We start from the raw sequence: 22,283 nt of genomic DNA on the forward strand, positions 1-22,283 counted from the left end.
AGGAGCGTGTCTTGACTAAAATGCCGTTTATGGAGCGAGGGGTTTTTGTTGTTGTTGTTTGGTTTGGTTTGGTTTTTTTTCTGCAGTCGTGTGTGTGGTTGCCTATTCGTGTGAGCACACGTGTTTGGATGTACATGCTAGTGTGTAGACATACAGAATTTATATGTACATACATAGGATCATTCTTCAGGACCCATGTGCCTTATTATTTGTTTCTTTGTTATTCTTTATTTACTTATTTGCTTGTTTATTTTGAGTCAGTGCTTCCATTGGCCTGAAGCTCACAGTGTATGCTGGGCTTTCTGGTCAATTAGGCCCAGGGATTCAGGTGCCTCTACCTCCCCAGCCTACACCAACCCACAACATTTTTTATATGGGTTCTGGGACTGAAACTCAGGTTAAAGGCAAACACTTCACAGGCTGGGCTATCTCTCCAGCACAGATGTACAGAGACGAAGCCTTGAAAAGTCCTCTTATTCATTGTCTTTACAGACAGCCCTATATGTTCACCCCCTGACCTAGTGAGGGTCGTGACCTCCACAGCCCCTCCCACGGTGACCCAGCCAGCCTGGTGTGTGCAGATCCTCCTCTGGGCAGCTTTGTTACATCTCCTAGGCCCCAAGCCTCCGGAACTCGCTGGCAAACATGTTTCTTCATTGTGGTTCTTGGCACCATGTACCAACCCTTTGCCTTCTGGAGACCCCACCATCTATGTCTGCCCGCAGTGTCTGGGACTCCTCTATGGCCAGGCTGTCCCTCCACCTGGCTGCTCAGTCCCCTTCTGAGTTTAGTCAAACTCAGGGAAAGGCAGGCTGCCTCCCTCTTGCCAGTCAGCCTTGGCCCCAACTCCAGACGGTCTCTGTTTTTCTGAACTGAAAGGAAGCGTGGGAGAAGGTTCTGGAAGGTGGCTGTGTAAATAGCCGATAACTTCAGCCACAAGAGTCTTCCTTGTAGCTGGCAAAGCCGGGACCAGGCGTGATGTGCCGTGATTCATTTGTTTTCTGAACCTCTGAAGTAATATTTGATGAGTTTCATAACAATCTTTTTACAGTAACAGGCAAAACTGACTCACAGGGTAATAAAAGTGGGCTCCCTCACTTCCCTTGGCATGGGAGATTGTCTCTGTAAGTCAGTTTTTCTGAATTGCCACTCTTTCGATGCTGTTTTTGAGCCAAGAAAATAATTAAAAAATAAACACCCTGGTAGGTGAAGAGCAAAGGTCATGAACCTCTGTCTCCATAGGCTGCGTGGGCTGTGCGGCAGCCTCGTGGGCTCCACCTTCGATGCCCTTTCTCTACACTGGGGAGAATACCTCTTGGGGTTACAAACGACTCCTTCAATTTATTCATCGTGGGTAGTTTCCGTGTTGACTGACAAATGAGATCTTTTTATGTGGGAAACACGGTAGAAGCCAGTCGGCCGTGTGGAAGTCTCTGCAAAACCTTTCAGGCAGGGGACGTTCGATTCACCCGATTTGATATGCCATCAAAACCAAGAAAATGTGGCAGGCGGCCTAGAGGTGAAGAGTACTGGCTGCTCCTCCGGAGGACCCAAGTCTGATTCCCAGCACCCATGAGGGTGCTCACAGCCGTCTGTAATTCCAGTTCCAGGGAGTCCAGCGCCCTCTTCAGGCCTCCATGGGCACTGCATGCCTGTGGTTCACAGCATGGATGCAAACAAAACACCCACACACCGAAAATAAAAATGGCTTTATGGAAGAAAAATATAGCAAAACTTCAGGGCTTGAAAACGGCTGGAAAAAGAATAATAAAAGAAAAAATTAGACAGCCCAAGACATGCTCTGAAGTATAACTGCAAAGGCTTTTCCTGCTGAGGAGTAAGTATCTCAACGACGCACCACCTCAGCCGGCCCAGACTTCTGCTGCATCCCCGATGCGGTCATCCCACAGGACAGCTGTTTACACTGCCTTTTAACACTCCCTTGTGTTAAAAACACTCAAAACCCATTCACCTTTGTATTCTTTCTGTAGACATTTGAGCTATGTTGGTGCCACTTGGGGGGAAGGCCGCCTTCCTGACTTTGATCTCTCTCATGACCACAGGACCCACAGGCTAACCTATCTAGCTACACTGTCTTCCTGCATTGCTTCCTCCTTCTGTCCCTCACCCTTGCAGTAGGCCTTGGGGACCTGTGGCCAGATGTCTGGAGAACATGTTGCTAGGCAGATACTGTGCTCTGAATATAATCCCCAGTTTGCCTTTGTTGTATCTTTGCTATGGAAATGGCGCCACCCAGTGGTAGAACTCGGGAATTACATGTCATCTTCCTAGTTCAACTGTCCGGCCTTAGGCAGGTAGACACAAGTAGCAAATTGTTTCATAGCATTAGATTAATTGATCTGTATGAAAATTTATTAGCATAAGATTTACTCTACCAGCCCAAACTCCATTATAATCTTCTATAAGCAGTATGATGTCTATACTATCAGGGAAGAGTTAATGTTGAGTTATTGGAAGAAAAGCCATAGTCATATTACTACCTAATAAACTGAAGTGTATTTGGCACCTTGAAGTGTGTGTGTGTGTGTGTGTGTGTGTCTGTGTGTCTGTGTGTGTCTGTGTGTGTCTGTGTGTGTCTCTGTTGTGTGTTTTGTGCACGTGTGTGCATGCTCACATATACTCAGAATGCATTTAGGTGTAGAGCTCAGAGATCTATGTTGGTGCCTTTCTCAATTGTTCTTTAATTTTTAAATTATTTTTATTAATTTCTTCTTTGACATTTCATGCACTGTGTAATACAATCTGGTCACACTCATTCCTTTACTCTTTCTGAGCCCAACAAGCCCACCCCACTCTCGTGACTTGCTTCTGCTTTGGGATTCCCCCAGGTTTGATGAAGGCCACTGGTATGGGTTTGAGGATGAAGGATCCACCAGGCCATGTGTTCCTGGTATGGGTTTGAGGATGAAGGATCTACCAGACTGTGTGTTCCTGACTTTTTCCTAGAGCAGTTTCACAATATTAGGGTTGATGCTAAAGTTCTTGATCCTTTTGGATTTGAGTGTTGTACAGAAACAGTGACGGGTTTTCACTCTTCTGCATCTTCCCCAAACCATCTGCTGACCGTACTGTCTTTTCTCCGGTGTATAACTCAGGTGCCTTTGTCAAAACTCAGGTAGCTGTAGCTGCATGGACTTGGACATGGGCCCCCTGCTCTGTTCCGTTGATCTGCCTGTCCAGTTTCACACCGCTGTCAGGCTGTTCTCTCTCTCCCTTCCCTCCTCCTCTGTTTTTCTTTCTTCTGAGATAAAGTCTCACTTTGCAGCTATGCCTGTCCTGGAACTCACTCTGTAGACCAGTCTGACCTGAAACTCACAGAGATCCCCCTGCCTTTGTCTCCTGAGTGCTGGGATTAAAAGCGTGCACCATCACATCAGGATACCATACTTTTTCTGTTCCTGCGTCTCTGTAGAGAATCAGATATGAAATCAGATAAGGTGATATGGAACCACAGTATTCTTTGTGTTCAGAATGCTTTGGCTATCCTAAGTCTTTTATGGTAGAAGAAGAAGGAGGAGAAGGAGAAGGAGAAGGAGAAGGAGAAGGAGAAGGAGAAGAAGAAGAAGAAGAAGAAGAAGAAGAAGAAGAAGAAGAAGAAGAAGAAGAAGAAGAAGAATTTATTTTTTTGTGTCTGTGAAGAATGGTCCTGAATGTTTTTTATCAAAATTGCATTGAATTTGTGGATTATTTTTGCTGCACTTGCCATCTTCACAGTTTTAATTCTTCTGATCCTTCATCACAGATGATCCTTTTCATCTTCCCATCTTCTAGTGAGTTCTTTGACTTTTTCATCATTATTTTTTTAGGTATGAGTGTTTGCCTACCTGTATGTGTATCTGTGCCGTGTGAGTGACTGGTGCCCTAAGAGGACAAAAGAAGCCACTGGATCTCCTGGAACTGGAATTCCAAATGGTTACGAGGGAGCATGTGGGTGCTGGGAACTGAATCCAAGTCTTCTGTAAGAGCAACGAGTGCTCTAACCATTGAGTCATCTCTCCAGGCTCTCATCAAGCAGTTTCAAATTTTCATTGTAGGCATTTTTTGTTGTTGTTTCATTAGTTAAGTTTATCCCTGGGTGGTAATAGGGTTTGTGACTGTTAAGAATGGAATCGCGTCCTTGATCTTGTTTTCCAATGTGGTTGTCATTGGCTAATAAACAGGAAGGCTAGTGGCTTGTGTTGCTAACTTGGTAACCTGCCTCTTTGTTGAGCAAATTCCCTAGGCTCCCCCACACCCCTTCTGCCCATATATACGTGACTTCAGAGTTGCTTCGTTGGAGCAGGAAGGTGGTGAACCTTGCAGCCTCTGATTAAGAGCGAGGCAGGACCAGGAGCATCCAGCAGAGGGAGGGCTGGACAAGCTGCAGAGACTCGGGATGCCTAATGAACTTGTGGCCCAACGAGGACAAAGGCAGTATGGAAAACAAGGAGTCTGCCTGCTACAGGGTTGTGGAGTCCAGGGTCTTGCCCTGAGAGTTCTCACTCCCCGACCTTCCTAACGGTGCTCCCCGAGACACCCAGCACTGTCTGCTGTGCTCCACGTGCTCCTGCCCAAGTTATGAGTGTCACAAACTGGAGGCGCCTGGCTAAGTTCCGGGGGCTGGCTGCACCCGGTTGCCATGACAACTGAGGGAAAAGCAGGACAGGCCAAAAAGCTATGAATTGTGCATAAGTTTCTTGAGTCTCTGCAACCTGGAGATTCCACTCCCTGAAGTGTATTGGAAAAGAAAAACCTGTAACGGAGTATTTCTGCTGCGTTGCTATGTAGGGGCCAAGGAGAGACCAGAGGGACAATGACCCGCTCGCGCTATGAAGAGCCCGACAGAAGCTTTCTTTTGGAAGAAGAGCCATTCTCACAGCAAATGCTGCACTCGGACTGTAGCACGGCAAACGCAGTAAGACCCCAGGGTGATGGAGAACAGTGCCTCAGACACAGCGTGAGAATCTCAGGGGAGGCGCGCTCTGTCACGGACTCCCAGCTCGCAGGAACCTCTGCCCACGGAAAGGCCTGCGCAGTGTGTAGGCAGGAAGTCTGTGAAGTCGTGTAAGAGCATTGGGCTGATGTGACCCAGCAGGGTCACAATCCACATAAGAACAATCCAGAAGGAAAGGGTGGCTCTCGGCTTCCAGCTCTTCAGAGGAGGGAGGAGGCTCAGATGACCGCACCGCTGTGAGCATAGATTCATTTTTTTTTGTGCAAAATGAAGGATAATTCAAAGTTCGGTAAACAGTCAATCTCAGGGCAGCACTAGAACCTGATAAAATTTAACAAATCAACCTGGAAACATACAGCTGGCTGCAATCCAGGGTAAGGGGAATCACTGTGTGGGATCCCTTTTACACTGTATTTGTTCATCTCTCACATCCTGTTCCCATTGTACACACTGTGTGCAGGGCAGATGGCGCCGTTAGTCTTGAGGGTCAACTTGATGGAATTGAGGGTCACCAGGGAGACAGATCTCGGCACCCGTCTGTGAGGCATTCTCTACTTTGAGTTAATTGAGCTAGAAGATCCACCCTTAAATGTGGACGGTACCACTCCCTGGCTGGGGCCCAGACTGAATGAAAAGGAGGAAGTGCGTTGAGCACAGGTGTGCATTTCTTCTTCCTGGGCGTGGGCACAGGCGTGCATTTCTTTGCCTGGGCATGGAGGCAATGTGACAGTTGCCTCAGGCAAGCGCCTATCTCCCTCACTTTCCCACCATGATGGACAATACCACAGAACTGTGAGCTAACACAGATGCTCCCTTAGGATGCTATTGCCAGGCATCTTGTCACAACAATGAAACAAGTACCTAATGCAGCCCAGAACTCGCCTTTACCGTTTCCAGGGCTTGACCCCCAAGGAACCACACCATAAAGCAGTACCCAGGGATCCTACTCACAGCTGGGCCTGTTCACTGCTGTTCAAAACCATAATACTTAGATAAGAAACGGATAGTCACTTTCTATCTCAGAGGGGCAGAATGGTGGCCAGAGCAAAGTCTGGGTGTACCCGTGCCACCCGCAGGCTGAGTAGCTTTCATTTCTTCTCTTCTCCAATCAGCTGGCTCTACATGCACCCTACCAAGACACAATAAAGGTGAGTCCAGCCTTTGGAGGACTGGCTACTTTCACCTCCTTCTTTCCGAACACCTCCTGCTAGGATGGAGATGCATTTTTGAGGTAGCCCAACCTGTGCACAAGAGGACCACGTGGAAAACACACCCGTCAGTAATCATCCTAGCCAGGGCCCCAGCTGGCAGCCAGCACCAGACATGGCAAGGGCTAGCACTGAGGGAAAGCCATGTTGGGCATTCTCCTCCACGTGATCACAGTTTAGCCAAAGTGATGCGGAGTGGGTACTTCTCCCGGTGGAGGCTTCCCAACCTCTTTTAGAACAGGGAAAGATGGAAAGGGGCTGTTCTTTTGCACCTTTGAGCTTTTTTATTGCTAACATTATATGATAAAAATTGACTAAAATACAGCACTGGGCAGCTCCCCAACAGTGAGGCAGCATGTGCATTTGATCTTAAAGAGCATGATTTTAAGCTTGCTTGAGCTAATTGTCTAATACTCTCTAGGATATAATTGCAAATTATCTGAGCCATGCTTCCAGAGGATAAGAGGGAAGAAACTATCTTAATTTGATTAGCCACCAATTTACCCACATCAATCTGATCACATGCCGGCCTTTAACGCTTCCATGGAAAATGAAAACACAAAGTCCAAGGTCAAAGAGAAACTAGCAAAAGTTGAGTTAGCTTTGTTGAGTTGCCGTTTCCTGCAGTCAGGACACTTTTCCTGCACTGAGACCAGAAGACCAAGAGGTCACTGCTCTCACAGTGAAATGCAGAAGCAGGCCAGCCTCCAGGGCCAGTGAGTTGGACTAGGCCTTCACATTCTGAGAACCACTGCCTTGAGTCTCACACAACTGACCTTCCTCAGGATCCTGTGTGCGAGCCCTCCGGGCTGTGCGCAGAGACAGCTTGAATACTGAGTGACCATGTGGTTCCCGGTCGTCTTTGCTCAACACCCTCCCTGCTGTCTGTTGTCACTGTCCTGACATTGATATCTGTTTCTTCCTGCTCCCAACCTCCATGGCTGAGGGGTTTCTGCTCAAGCTTGATGTCCAGTCTCAGAAAATTCTACAGTCCTGTGTGTGGGTCCCTGAAGGCCATCCCTTCTTCATATCCCTGGACCTATCCTCCACTGATGTCACCATTCAGAAAGGTAGAGCCCCAGACATAACAAAACCTACTTCTCCCTCTTCAGTTCCTGGGGCTCTGTCCTCAGCACTTACCTTTCTGAAGAGCCCGTTGCTGTCTGACATGGTCTTGTCTGTTTGGTCATCTGTATCGTCCTTCCATCTTAACTCCTGGGTCACAGAGATCATACAAGAGTTGTGTGCTCTCGAACCCCCATCACCACGTCAGATCATACATGCTCAGCTCAGTAAGTGCATTCTTAAGGCACGGCCACTTCTTTATGCTGAGCTTTTCTCCTGGGATTTTGATGTTTCAATCCTATTGGCCATCAGGGGACAGCCTGTACAAAACCCAATGGTAAGAATGCTCTCACCCTCACTTGCCCACAATTGCCCCACTCTGAGAGAGCAAGAGAAACAACCCTTGATACTGGTCAATAACTTGCAATGACTTGGATGCCCCATGAGAAAAACAGAAGATTGCTGTGTTGAAGGAATCCAAAAAGTCATTCCAGTGTGTCAACACTGGTTAAAGTGGAGGGAACTGTGGCTGGATGTGTCTCTTCTGCCCACCAGTCCCCAAATAATCACTCAGAGGCTTATATTAATTACAAATGCTTGGTTGATAGCTCTGGCTTGTTAGCAGCTAGCTCTGACACCCAAATTAACCCATATTTCTATGTATGCTCTGCCATATGGCAGCACCTCTGTTAGCATGGTGTGTTCATCTCTTGTTCCCTCTGCATCTGCCTGGCGACTCCTCCGACTCTGCCCTTCTCTTTCCCATTGCCCTCAGTTTGGTCACCCTGGCTAAACTTCCTGCCTGGCTACTGGTCAGTCAGCATTTTACTAAATCAACTTGAGTAACAAATCCTTACAGTGTATAAGAGGATCATCCCTCAGGGAACAGTACCAGCATGGGCCTGAGAAGAGCTATGAATGATCTCCTCTGTCTACTGAAAGGCATATCCTTCAGATGACATCCAAACACCTCTCTCAAGTTCCTACCTATCAGGAAAGACATCACACACAAGCATACACACACACACACATACACACACACACACACACATGCACACACACATGCACACACACACGTGCACACACACACACATACACACACATGCACACACACATGCACACACACACACATACACATGCACACACACATATACACGCACATACACACACACATACACACACATGCACATGCACACACACATGCACATGCACATACATACACACACGTGCACACACATGCACACATACACACACACATACACATGCACACATGCACACACACACATGCGCACACACACACACACATACACACACACATGCACACAAGCATGCATGGAGCAGGAGATTACAATTTTCTTCCTGTCTTAGATGAGCTGAAACCTAAGGAATGTCTGTTGTTTTGGTTTGAGCCTTGTTTGACTTAGAGGCTCACAAGCCCTGTTAACAACTACCCCTCCCCAAATACACACAAGAGAGAAGTTGCTAGGTTGAAGAACATTTTAGGGACAAAATGAAACAAGTAAGCTAAGCCAAGAGGAATGGATGAAATTAAGGAGTTTAAAGGGAAGGATGCTGAGATTGGGCCTACAAGGGACACAGCCTGTTGGCTGATCTTGCTTCTTGGCTTTAGAGAAGAGCAGGAAGAGGCAAATCTAGAGATATAAGTAGCATATTTGTAAAAGACCTTGGAAATGTGAACTTGACTCTGTAGCCCTTAGAGAGCCTGCAAGGTTTATGGCAGGATTATACAGCAAAGGCCATTTTGCATAGAAAGGTCAACACTGCTTCCCTGAAGGGCTGATTGGAAGAAGAGCTGACTACACAAAGGTTTGGCATTTTGTTGTAGCAAACTAGGTCCCATTAAAACGCACCAGCTTCCCCAGTTTTTTCCCCATTTTGCTTTTTATTTATGTTTAGGAGTGATGGGTGGGCCTGTTGGATCCCACAGAGGTGAATTTGCTCCACCTTGACTAAATGTCAGAGAGTTCAGGGTCTAGTCTTGCTATTTCAAGGTTATTGACAAGGGGTTTTACTTAAGGTGTGGTTACTAACAGGACCTAGGGTGTGGTTTCTTGGTATTTGGGTATTAAGATAGTAATTACTTTGTTTGTTCCTTATTTGTGTCATGGTAAAGAAGTCTTGCCTTCTTTCCCATCCCCACTCCTTTTAAATCTGGGTATTTAAAGATCATAGGAAATAAACATGAGCAAATTCAGTACTCACTGGTTGCCCTCCCCAGCCCTATCCTGTGTCTCTGTATTTCATTTGTATATATGTCTATTCTGACTAACAGTTCTAATGCACACTCCCCTACCATGGAACATACAAACCTGTCAAGGCTGGACTTTGACAAATGGCCCTCAACATGGAGCTAGCAACACGGACTCATGAATACATACTTGTGTGTGCCCATGTAGACACATATGGAGGTCAAACATTGATGTCGTGTTTCTTCCACCCCTCTGTTATAAGGCAGGGTCTCACAGTGAACCCGGAGCTTCCCTATTGGCTGGACTGCAGGCCAGGAATTCTCCGGACCCTCTTGTCTGCCTTCCCACCACTGAGGTCACAGAAACGCGCTGCCAACCCCGGCACACAGGAGCTGTGGAGTTGAACTTGGGTCCTACGCTTGTGTAGAAAACAGTTTCTGCAGAGTCATCCTCCAGCCCCACGTTTTACTTTTGAGGAGATTGCTGATGCGAAACCAAATGTCAGTCAATATTAGTTTCATGGAGTCAGGGAAAGCCATCAGGAGATAACATACTTGGCTCCCCAAGTTTATATCCAGACAATGAGTTGCCTGCATCCCTAAGTCTAACAATAATAGCATAATAGAATAAAGATGGTATCTCCATTATCACCATATTTCCATATCTAATTTATTGAAAAATATTGGTGTTCTTTTCTATTTGCATTTCAAAGTACATGCGCTCCTCCATTCTGATAAAAAGCCTCCATTTGTTTGTAAGAGGATTTAAATAATTACATCAGAAAAGCGTGAAAAGAAAGAGTTGATTTTCAGCTTTAACCAAAAAAAAAATTGCATTTTTGATTCCCTAGAAATAGGATGGTTTTGACACTTCTGTGAGCGTCTAAGCCAGACTTGGCAAGACTGAGTCACATTTCTGTTACACAAAGAATGGGAGATGCCTAAGGGAGGTGGGGAGAAGGCTTTGGTGTGCACAAAGGAGAAACACCCTTTTCTGGCTGTGAGGGGACATGGGAAGGAAAATGAGACTGTGTTTTTTAACTGTCATTGTGACACAGTCTAGAGCTATGTGAGAAAAGTCTCAACAAGGAGTAGTCTATAGATTGCTCCTCATGAGTTTTCCTGTGGGAGGTTGTCTCTGTGTGTGTGTGTGTGTGTGTGTGTGTATGTGTGTGTGTTAACGGACATGAGAATAGGTCTAAAAGGGGGTGTCACGAGTCCCTGGGTTTGTGTCCTGATTTGTGTAAGAGCAGCAAAAGCAAGCTAAGCAGAAGGCATGCCTGTGCTCTTGATTGTGGATACGTCTCCCTGCTTCAAGCCCTTGCCTTGATTTTTTCCGCAGTGATGGACCATGACCTACTCTGTGCCTGAAAAGAAACCCTCCCTTTCTCCTGTAAGTTAGTTCTCCCAGGATATTTTATCACAGTGGAATGAGACTAAAGCAGATGCTGAAGGCAGACTTGAGAAGCCCATTGCCAGGGTCTTAGATGGCTTTCCTCCACTGTTTGCTGGCTATGTGGGAAGAACACCTCACGGCGTGTTTGAGGGAAGCAGCTCATTAGGTCCTGGTGCATTCCACATGGCAGGACTGGAACTGACAGACAAGGGGTGCCTCCAGGGGTGGTGAGAAAACCTCACCATGTGTGGCTATAGAGGAGCCAGGAATCTGTCTGACCCTCCACAGAAAGAGTCAGTATGTTTGAGAAGGCCTGTGCTAACCTATGTTCTGTGGAGGAAGGGTAAGCATGAGTCAGCATGAAACCATGGGAGTCCACTGTACACATGAGTCCCATGAGGAAGCCCAGGGAACAGCATAGCCCACCTGCAGCTGAAGATGTAGAGGGGGGCCAGGGACCCCAGATTTCCCACGCCAATGTCTAGTCTCTCATTTAGCTGAAAGCTCCACGGACAGAGGAGCCTCAAGAAAGAATCTGAAATACTGAGTGTTGTGTTACCCTTCCTGGGAAGACAAGGAATCGTCCATTTGCTCCAGACAGGACCCTGAGGCCAGTGTGATGAGACAGTGAGCTTCTGGAGGTTACTAGAAAAGCGCAGATGGAGAAGGGTCATTTGTAGGAGCATGGGTGACTCAAACCTTCCACACCAGAATGTTCCACCCAAGCATCATGCGTGACAATTCACAGAAAATCAGCTATAACATTGAGGGGGCCGGCTTGTTGGGGTTTCTGTCCCATCCCGTACCCCACTGCCAGCAAGCCCCCCAAAAAATCACACACAGATCTCTACAAGTTATAAAGCTGATTGGCCCATTAGCTCAGGCTTTTTGTTAACTCTTAAAGCTTATATTAACCCATTATTCTCATCTATGTTAACCATATGGCTTGGTACCTTTTTCAGCTGTCTGCTCACATGTTGCTTCTTCGGTGATCTGGGCAGGAGTGGTGGAGGGAGTTTCCTGCTTCCCAGAATTCTCCTGTTCTCATTGCATCACCTTTACTTCCTGTCTGGTTTTCCCACCTATACTTCCTGCCTGGCCAATCAGCATTTATTTATAATATGATTGACAGATTACAGACAATTCTCCCACACCAATCAGCCTTCCTGGAGTACTGCCTCTCCAACCATCATCTTCCATCTCCTTCCTATCTATTTTAGCAGCATCCGTGACCACACACAACTGCGGCAACAGGCACAAGGGATAGCTAGGTTCTCAAGTAGGGACTCAGGGACACCCAGTTCTTTTTACTAATGAGTGTTAATGGCCCAATGCCAAGAACAGTGACCTGGGGAGGTGCTTAGTTGTCATTGTCAACATGATTAGATTTAGAATCACCCAGGAGGTTGAGGCACACTTCTGAGAGGAAGTAGGACATGTGCCAGGATTCACTGCTCTCTGGTTTTTGAACCACCAAGATGTGAACAAGCATCATAATGCTCCCATCGCCACAAACAGGAGATGGTGCCACCACCACGCCTTCCCTGCTGAGATGGACTGTACCCTCAGACCCCCAGCCAAAATTAACCTCTCTCTGTCTACGGCTGTGAGGAAAACAACACCCTGCGTTTTTACTGTGTTCTCTGGCTTATTCTGTCACTGTGACAGTGAAGCTGGGTGTCCTGTGCTGTTGTGAGTCACCTGTACATAGTGTGAAGACATAAGACTGTAATTGGTTTAATAAAGAACTGAAAGGTCAGTAGCTAGGCAGAAGGTGTAGATGGGACTTCCGGGCAAGATAGGAAGTAGAGGAGATGCCAGGAGACACAGAGAGGAACACGGAGGTACAAGATGGAAGAAAGGTAATGCCATGTGATAAAGGATAGATTAATATAAATGGGTCAATTTAAGTTATAAGAGCTAGTTAGGAACAAGCCTAAGCTATAGTGTGAGCTTTCATGATTAATAAGAAGTCTTCTTGTCAGTACTTGGGAGCTGGCTGGTAAGACAGAGAAAGACTCACTATGCTGTGCATGTCCGCAGCCTGTCTAATCAAGACAGCTGAAGGTGATATCATATCCAGGGGAAACAGCCTCACTATGACACAAAGACAGCTGGACAGTCACAGGTGCCTCTGACTTCTTCTCATCTCCAACACATGAAAGGCTGGTAGGGACATTTGAAACTCTAAAATCTGGATCTTTTTCAGGCCGTAGACTGTACTCATGGGACAGATGTTCCAAGATTATCAGTAGATGCCTGAAACCCTGAGTGCTATCAAATCCTTCTATGTCAGGCTTCCCTCTACACACACACACACACACACACACAGATTAAATGGAATCATTATAATGTATATTCATGAAACTTACATGAATATGACCTTACTTTCTTGAAAGAGATAAGAAAATATCAGGGTGGAGATGGACTATAGGAAACTGATGAAGGCAGACCTACTAACGACCTACTAAGGACACAAGCCATCAGACAGTTCCTTCTTTACCAGACTTTTCTTCTTTGCTTGCTCTGTGTTTGATTCTTGTGGCTCTTGAGAAAAAAAAAGAGTCATCCTCTTTGTTTTATAGAATTGTATGTACCTGATGTCTGTAAAATAATGTTTTAAGGAGTGAGTGAGTGTGTGTGTGTGTGTGTGTGTGTGTGTGTGTATTGTGGAGGAACTAACCTGCCTAATCCACATACATCAACGTAATCAGCATACATCAACATAATTAGCATATATTAACATAATTAGCATCCATACTTGTATCACTGTATATTTGTGTCAAGAACACATAGCACCCAGTTTCTGAGCATCTTCCAAGAACACATTGCAGGGTTGGGGTACAGGTCCATGGTAGAGCATCTGCTTAGCAGGGTCACAGCTCTAGACTGGATCCCCAGAACTACAAACAGAAGTCATGCTGGCCAGATAAGGAGTAAAGGACCTTTAAAGAAAAGTTCCTTCCAGTCCCACAGAGGAAATCTCTATGGGGGGCAGGGGAGATGTGACATTCCCAGTTAGTCTGTATCAATCACCTAGCCAAAGGACCACCCCTCAGGAAGGGGACATCATGTCTAGGAAGCTAGGCTCACCTTAAGTCACGCTGAAGAGAGGGGTGGGGTCCTTCCCAGAATGCCACTCCAGCTGCCATGCAGCTTTGTAAGTGTGACCTCCCTTCCCCCTCTCTAGCTCATTCCTAAGGATGCTGCCCCAGCACTTCGGGCTTCTTTAGCATTGTGGGCTGCTGTGGAATAATCCTTCTGTACACTGTGAATATGTATTATTCTGCTCATTAATTAATAAAAAGCTGACAGGGCAGGAAGTTAGGCAGAAAAGCCAAACTGAGGATGACGGGAAGAAAGAGGGTGGAGTCAGAGGAGTCTCCAGCCAGATGCAGAGGGAGCAAGAGATGAACGTGCCGTGCTAATAAAGATACTGCCACATGGCAGAGCATACATAAGGAATGTGGGTTAACGTACAATGTAAGAGTTAGTTAGTAACAAGCCTGAGCTATCAGCCAAGCATTTATAATTAATATAAGCTTCTGTGTGGTAATTTGGGAAGCAGCTGTCAGATATCTGGGAGCAGGTGGCTAGGACAGGAAAACTCTGCCTACAGTGGGCTTCCTTACTTCATATATATATATATGTATATATATATATATATACATATATATATATATGAAATTCAAAAATTTCTACTTCCTCCCCTCTTCCCATTCCCCTCCCGCTCCCCCACTCCCCCTCCTTCCTCCCCTTTCAGTCTTAAGAGAGGGCAGGGTACCCTGCCCTATGGGAAGTCCAAGGCCCTCCCCTTACTTCTTTTCAAGTCTCCCTTGCTGTCCTGTAGCTGCTTGTCCACCACTTGTCTACCCTCCACCCTAACCAGCGTGGTTTCTTTCTTTCTCTCCTCAAGTCTCCTCCTCTCTGAAAATGCTGACTTACAGCTTACATGCCTGAAGGGGGACATTCTCCTAGACTCCAGTAAGACTCTTCAACCTCAGCTTGCTTCCATTCTTAGATTTTAAAGTTTTTAAAAAACTGTTGTATTTTATGCGTGTGGGTGTTTTGCCTGGATCGATGTCTATGCCTCACTTCTGTATCTGGTACCCACAGGAGTAGAAGAGGGTGTCAGATCCCTGAGAATTGGAGTGACAGACAGTTGTGAGCCACCATATGCGGCTGGGAGTCAAACCTGGATCTTCTGCAAGAGCACCCAGTGCTCTTAACCACCAAGCCATGTCTCCTGCCCCCCCCATTAGATTCTTTTATTAAAGAGGCTAAAAGCCCCAGGAGGGGCTCTATTTCCCCTGTGCCATCTGGCAGCCACAGAAAGACTCCCCAAATGCTCGCTATAATAATTGGACGCATCATACATACTCTTTGTCACAGTCCTCCAGTTACCATGCATAGCCATTCAGCCCATATATTTACCCTAGTAAGAGTTCCACATTCACTGTTGATTTTACGAACTCTGTGATATTCTCTGAATGATGTATAATTCTATGCTATCATTACACTTTGATTTTATAATTAGAAATCAGACTTCAGTGGCATCCACCCAGCAGAACCAGTCTTCCACCTCCAATTTCTAATACAGTTGTTGTCCATAAGGTGGGGCTCAAAAGCCACCAAGTGCAGCACCCCACCGGAGAAGCCAGACTGATTCAGGGGTTAAATCCCCTTGGTTTTCTGAGGGGGAAAAGTATAAACAAGCAATGGAGAGAGAGACAGGACTCATGTGGGTCCTGTCTTTGGTGTTTTTGGTGTTTCTACCACCCACAGGTGACTGACAGTTCACAAGGGTGGGTGTGGATACAGAGGTTGCTTCACCTGGAAGGTGAATTTTTTTAAACCACAGTGAAAGTAAAGGAATGGGCACCAAAGGATGAACAACCGCCAATGGTATTTACAAGGGAATAAAGCTTCAGCCTTCGCAAAATTCCAGACGGCCAGATCTCTAGATGGTGGATTTTAATCAAAATGCAGCCAGCTGCCTGCATTTAACGTTAATTGTCAAGTTCTTCTCAGCCAATCACTGTGCTTCTGAGCTGGCACTGTGACAACAGCAACAAAGATGCGGAACTCTCCTCCTGACTCATGTGGCTGGGGTGGGATGAAGGGGTGTGAAGGGGTGAGGTGGGGACCAGTTCTAGATCTGGTCAGTCTTGGTGTGAAGGACTTTACTGGTTTTATAACACTAAATGACGTCTATGCCTGGAAATTCGTCTTCACCCTCCAGAAGCACTTACAGAGTGCAGTTCCAAACCTACAAGTCCCCATTTTCCCTTTCCAGTCGCCGACATCCTCACGAGGTAATGTCTTGGTTGGGCACTATGGGCACAGTCAGAGAAGCCTCTTTTCTTCGTAGCTCCCTCTTCTCCCCAACCAGTGCTCTGGGTCAGGTTACACAGTTTAGAGAAGTTTCTCTTTTGTCTCAGATTGCTAAGAGCTCCAAGCTTTCTATCAAGTCCTAGCCCCCCACCCCCACCCCGAGGGATGGATTCCTCAGACTGGTTTCTGGACTGGAAGGCAAGCCAAGCAGCTGAGCTGGCATAAATGGAAATGTCTAGAAAGAAAACACTCTCTTCCCCCACTTCTCTCTGTCTCCCCCTCCTTATAAATGGTTGGTAAAAATGGGAGCTTTCCTGACAGTGTCTTAAAAGAGCAGCGATCTCAGGAGTCACCTCAGGCAGGAGGAGCGGGGTGGGGTACTTATCGCAGCCTTACTCAGGCAACATGACCTTGAACCTGACTTTGAGATCTGCCAAGGCAAAGGCGGTGCCACTTTTTAGCCAGGGTGCTTAGCAACGAGTTTCTGTCCCTCGCTAGTCTTTTACATATAGATGGCAGTTAATATTCAAACAAGTGTAAGCAAACCCACAGGTTGATTGAATTAAATCTTCTCCAGTTCGATTTACATAACTTGATCAGAACCGAGAGTGAAAGTGGAATGGAATGGAGCGGAGAGCTGCAGACTGCAGCTATTTGGAATTAGGTGAAACCTCACCGAGCTCGCAAATTCTCTATTGCTGAGTGCCCAGCTGGCTGAGACTAACTGTAATTTCAAAATATTAACAGATGCGAGTTGGGGAGCTGGCAAGTTCATTAAAGTCTTAGGTAAACAAGAGGAAGAATTATAAAGAGGAGAATAGAAAACTTAGGTTAATGACCTTAAAATCTCATGAAGAGTCAGTCACCAGGTCACTGTGTTCCAACCTAGTTTATGAAACTCCAATCATTCAGTCAGTGCTCCCTTTGTTTCGTGGCAGATGTTGACTCTCTTTAAGACACCCTCATCGCTGCAGCTACACCCAGTTCTTATTCTTCACGACCGGCACACCATCCTGCACCTCCAACCCTGCTCACCATGCTTTTGCACAGGAGTAAAGCCAACCCAAATCTGGCAAGCACACGCCTCAATTTTCTTAATTGTACCTTCCCATGCTGTTCCCATCACCTGGGGTCTCGGAGAGGAGAAAGAATAGCAGCAAAGTGGTAGGCACAGTGTCACGGCGGGGGTACTTCCTTCCCCCAGCTGACAGCACCGCCTCCACCACTTCCCAGGTGTTTCTCAAACACAGAAACAAAATTAGACCTAAGTGAAACACCCTGGCTGGAGTAAGGTAGCAAAGGCCACGGACAGGAGGGATCCGAAAGCAGCGGCGACTTCACGTAGGCTTTGAATGATTTCTGGAGGGGATTTTGGCTTGGCAGATGTGGATGACGGGTGCACAGCAAAGAGTGCACAGCAAAGGCCTCTCAATTCCGCAAGACTCTGCTATCCCAGCAGCCCCCAGTGGCAGCCTTCTCCTCCACAGCAACCATGTTCCTTTGCCACAGGAGAAAGAGCGTTTTTCTTAAGACAATGTCCTGGAGTCGTTGTTTAAACTAATATGTGTAGGTTAGCTTTCAAAAATTAAAATTAAAATATTCAAATTTAATCTAGGCCTAGCGACACAGACCTGTGTTTTCAGGTGACAAAAGCAGGAGGACCAAGAGCCCAAAGTCATGGAGCCAGTGAGGTCACTCAGTGGCCCAGAGCTCCAGCTGCTCTTCCAGAGCTCCCAAGTTTGCTTCAGCACCCACACTGGTGACTCACAAACATTTGTATCTCCAGGGGATTCAATGCCTCTGGCCTCTGAGAACTCCGACACTCGCCCTCACACAAACACACACACACACACACACACTTGCTTAAAAAAATAAAATGAATTTACAAAAATAGTTCAAGGTCAATTTTATATTAAAAAAAAAAACTAAAAAATAATAAACAGTTGGGGACCAGAGAGATGACTCAGCGGCTAAGAACAAAGGCTTCTCTTCCAGAGGATCCAGTTTCAATTCCCAGTACCTACATGGCAGCTCACAACAATCTGTAACTCCAATTCCAGGGGATCTGACAACGTCACCCAGATGTACATGCAGACAAAACACCAATACATATGATAATAATAATAATAATAATAATAATAATAATAATAATAATAAAATAGCAGGGCTGGAGAGAGGTTAAGGGCACTCGTTCTTACAGAGAACACAGGTTCAGGTCCTACCTCCCACAAGCTCCTTCATAGCCATAGCCATCCATAGCTGCTGTTTCAACACCCTCTTCCAGCCTGCTCAGGCACTGTATGCATGTGGTACACAGACATATATGAATGCAAAACATTCATACACTTAAAATAAAATAATCAAAGCAGAAAAACTTAACTAATAATAAACAGTAAGTTTGCCCCAGTTTGCCTCTCCGCTGCTGTGGTACAACACTGACCACCTTGGGGGAGAAAGGACATATTTCATCTTACTGCTTACAGTCTGTCACCCAGAGAAATCAGGGCAAGAACTGATGCGCAGGCCATAAAGGGATGCTGCTTACAGACTTGTCCCCTATTGGTTGCTCGGCGGGCTTTATTATACAATCTGTGACCAGCAACCCACAGTGGGCTGAGCTTTCCCACGTCAGTCAACAACCAAGACAGTTCCCTGCCCACATGTCCACAGGCCGTTTTGATGACAGCAATGCTCAGCTGACATTCCTTCTTCCTGATTACGTCTAGGTTTGGGTTAATTTGACATAAATAAATAAATATAAAAAACAAGCAGCACAGCGTTTAAGAACATCCCCAGCTACATGCTGAGTGTAGGCCAGCCTGGGCTACATGAAGAACCTGTTTCAAGGATTTTACAACCGTGTGGCTGAGGACTTCTGTTGCCCGATTTAACTCATCTCTTTGGAGACAGGTTCTCCCCAGACTTCTCAGAGCAGAAGCCGTAACTAGCCCAAGTGCTCAGTGCTGGGAAGAAGCTGCAAAATTCAGTTACAGAATGTATCCACAATGTGTCCACGTTTGTGTTCCCCCTACTGGCCTGCTTGGGCCGGACACTTAAGAATTGTGTTCACCTGCAAGGTGGAAAAATAGAGATTGGTGCAAGTTCAGTTGCGTGAACTTTGATCCAAAGCTACCTCCCTGTTTATTTTGTTGGGGTTAAAACTTCCTTCACACACGACAAATTGTAACCAAAGTTTATTTGTGTCAGTTTGTAACCTACTACTGCCATGCGTCTCAGCCAATCAAAACCACATTCACATAAGACAGACAAGAGTTGCAACCAATCAAGTCACTTTTGTAGTTCCCTGTCTTCTCTATGCAACTTCCTTTCCTCTACTCATAAATGGAACTTGCCATGTTACACGGTCATGGCAGAATCAACACTTACAAGCATCATTATTTATAACAGTCAGCTATGAATGCAAAATTAATTCTATAACTTAGTCTTCGGGCACGCTTGTGACTGTGTCTGTAGATATGGGGGAGGGATAGCTAGTGTGTTGTCAAACCCAGTACACATCCCTTAAGCCTTCTGTGTTAGTCCCATTATGTCTTCCAAAGCAGAAGTCTGCCTTTCATCTTCCTTCAGAAAAATTTTAAAAAGGTTACTTGTCTTAAATTTGTCCCCAGCAGTTATAGGAGAAGAACCCATGTCCAATTCTCTTCTCTAAAAGCATTTCAACCTCAAAGTTGATGCTAGGAGTGAAGGCTTGTGTAACAGGAACCTTGGGGACAGCCACACTCACATGTGGGTCCAGCTGCTACAGAGCCTTCTCTCTTCTGGGACCTCCAAAGCACTCCCACCCACCCTCCTCTGAAGCTCAGTTTAGGGACTTGGCCCTGAGAAATCCTGTCAGTTTCTTCCCTAGCCCTGGCACACTGAAGCCCACCTGCTTCCAATGGTGTAGCCACAGGAGGCTGCCCTACCATGGTAGGGATTCTACATGAGCATCAGCAGGTGCCGGGTTAAACCTTTGCTTTGAGGATGGGTTTGTCACGGGGCCTCAGAGCCTGTTCTAGGGACTAGACACTGGTGATGGCTGCCTCATAGGGAGTTCCCTTTCTCACTCCCCAGTCACACAAACTAATTTCGTAAATGGCTAAAGGGAACACAGAACCCTGGATAAATTTCATGAGGCTCAGAGAGGGTGGAAGAGAAACTGGGTTTGAGATGGGTGACTTGAGACCTGGTGGGTTTTGATGCCCAACTTGGGGGTTGCTGAAAGTCTGGTTATATGTCTGGAACAAAGATTAAAAAGAGTGAAACTAATTAAAAGAGCTAGGAAGATGGCTCAGCTGGTGAGAGTGCTTGCTGCTGTCCCAGAAGGAAACATTAGAGAAAAAGACAAGGGGAAACTCAGAGATTACCCAAGGCTTCCAGTCTGAGAAGCAGCCACGGTCAGAGGAGCAAGTGTACTCTCAAGGCAACCAAGGTGCAAATAAAAACACAGATGCCGATGAACGGGGAAGCTGGGACTTGGGGTGCTTCCAAACTCCCCAGGAAAGCAACTACAGCAAGCACTCCGAGAAGGCCCCAAGCAAGGGGCAGGAATGAGAAGACAGTTGTCCTTCTGTTTCCGGGGAGTTGATTCTGAGACCCAGGATGATATCAACACCCAAAAGTGCACCCATCCCTGTGTGAAAGGGTGCAATGCTGCCTTAACACTTTTCCTGCCCTAAGCCCTGCAAACCAGTTCCGGGTGGCTTAGAAGGCCTCACACAGTGTGGCTGTAAATCATTATGCAGGTTTAAGATATAAGGACAGGACTTAGAAAGGTGGCTGAGTTGGCACAGTGCCTGCCTTGAAAACCCAAGAATCTGAGTTCAAATCCCCAGCAATGATGTCAGAGCAGGCACAAGTCTGCAACCCCAGCGCTCATATGGAACAGCAAGGACAGGAAAGGTCCTGGAGCTCAGTGGCCATCCAGCGTGGACAATCAGCCAGCTCCAGGTTCAGCGAGAGACCCTGTCTCAGAAAGTAAGGTGGAGAATGAGGGAGGAGGATGTCCCACATCTACTTTTGGCCTCCACACTCCTGTACACACATGTGCACGCACACAAGTATTCAAATCACACACATGATCCCTGAAGAGGGCAAAAATATATACATGTTCGGAGCACAGATATCTATGGTTTTCACACCCATACTTGACTGAATCTGTGGGTGCAGAACTCAGGGTGAAGGAGCCCAACTGTGTTTGAGAACCATTGTGAGGGCAGTAACAGAAACCAGTCCAAGGTCGTGAAGACTATGCCGAGGGTGTGGCTGACTACCACCAACCTCGGAGCTTTGAGCCACTTAACTCAGGTTCTCAGCTTCTCATCCATCACTGTATGGCCTAGCATCTTTTACCCTCTGCTTACTCCACAGTCCCTGCTAGATTTCTCACAGCTACTGGTTCCCAGCATCCCACCCAGAATGCCTTCTCCTTACCTCTGTCTCTGAGTCAAAGCTGGAGCAGCCCCTGCTGTCCATTCCCTCTGGGTAGACCACATGGAGCTGCCTATGGGCAGACACAGGGCTAGTGCTGTCTAACTGACACCTGCCCTGCCCGGTGGAGAGAAGGGGACACTGTCATCAATTTATGGGATGAATGTGGCTCTCAGGGGTTTTCTTCATCTGCTGCTTCTTAGTGGCATTCAAAGCAGTCATTGGTTCAGAGTGGCAGGCTTGTCAGTGGCCTGTGCTGCTGCCGCATGGTGTCCACGGTTTAATCAGTGTGCTCTGTTGTGATTGAAAGGTTATTGTGCAGGGTGTTGCTATTCAGAAATGGCTGAGGTAAGTTCCTCAGGCCCCTAGGGTCATGTCCTCAGGAAGTAATTCTTGAGCAATGACTGTTTTAAAAACTTGAGTTCGGCCCCACCCCACCACTCTCTTCTGGTCTGAAACATAATCACTTGTTGATTATAGCCACAATGCCCATCTACCGTGAGGCGAGGCAGCCCAAGGGCAAGCCACAAAGTTCTGTCCTCTAAACTGAAGGTAAATAGATGTTTACTCTTTGAACATTAGCAGTATTTCATGATAAAGATGGAAAGTTAGCTACAGATTTCCCTGTGCTGTGCATGGTGTGCTCTCTGCAGCCTAGGCCAGCCCAGAGAAAAGAGAACTGAGCAG

General features: G+C 46.5%; 1 long non-coding RNA gene across 1 annotated transcript; it reads right to left on the minus strand.

Moving 5' to 3' along the window:
• Positions 1–205: 205 nt before the first annotated feature.
• Positions 206–21,995, minus strand: LOC146892124 (uncharacterized). Its single transcript, XR_015004994.2, has 3 exons — positions 21,600–21,995; positions 7,303–7,547; positions 206–1,753 (listed from the first exon to the last, which is right to left on the minus strand). It is a non-coding gene; the product is annotated as an uncharacterized LOC146892124 (long non-coding RNA).
• Between the last annotated feature and the right edge of the window lie 288 nt (positions 21,996–22,283).

Source organism: Myodes glareolus, chromosome 14 (genome assembly GCF_982192425.1).
Source record: "Myodes glareolus chromosome 14, mMyoGla1.1, whole genome shotgun sequence".
In the NCBI taxonomy this organism is placed as follows: Eukaryota; Metazoa; Chordata; class Mammalia; order Rodentia; family Cricetidae; genus Myodes; species Myodes glareolus.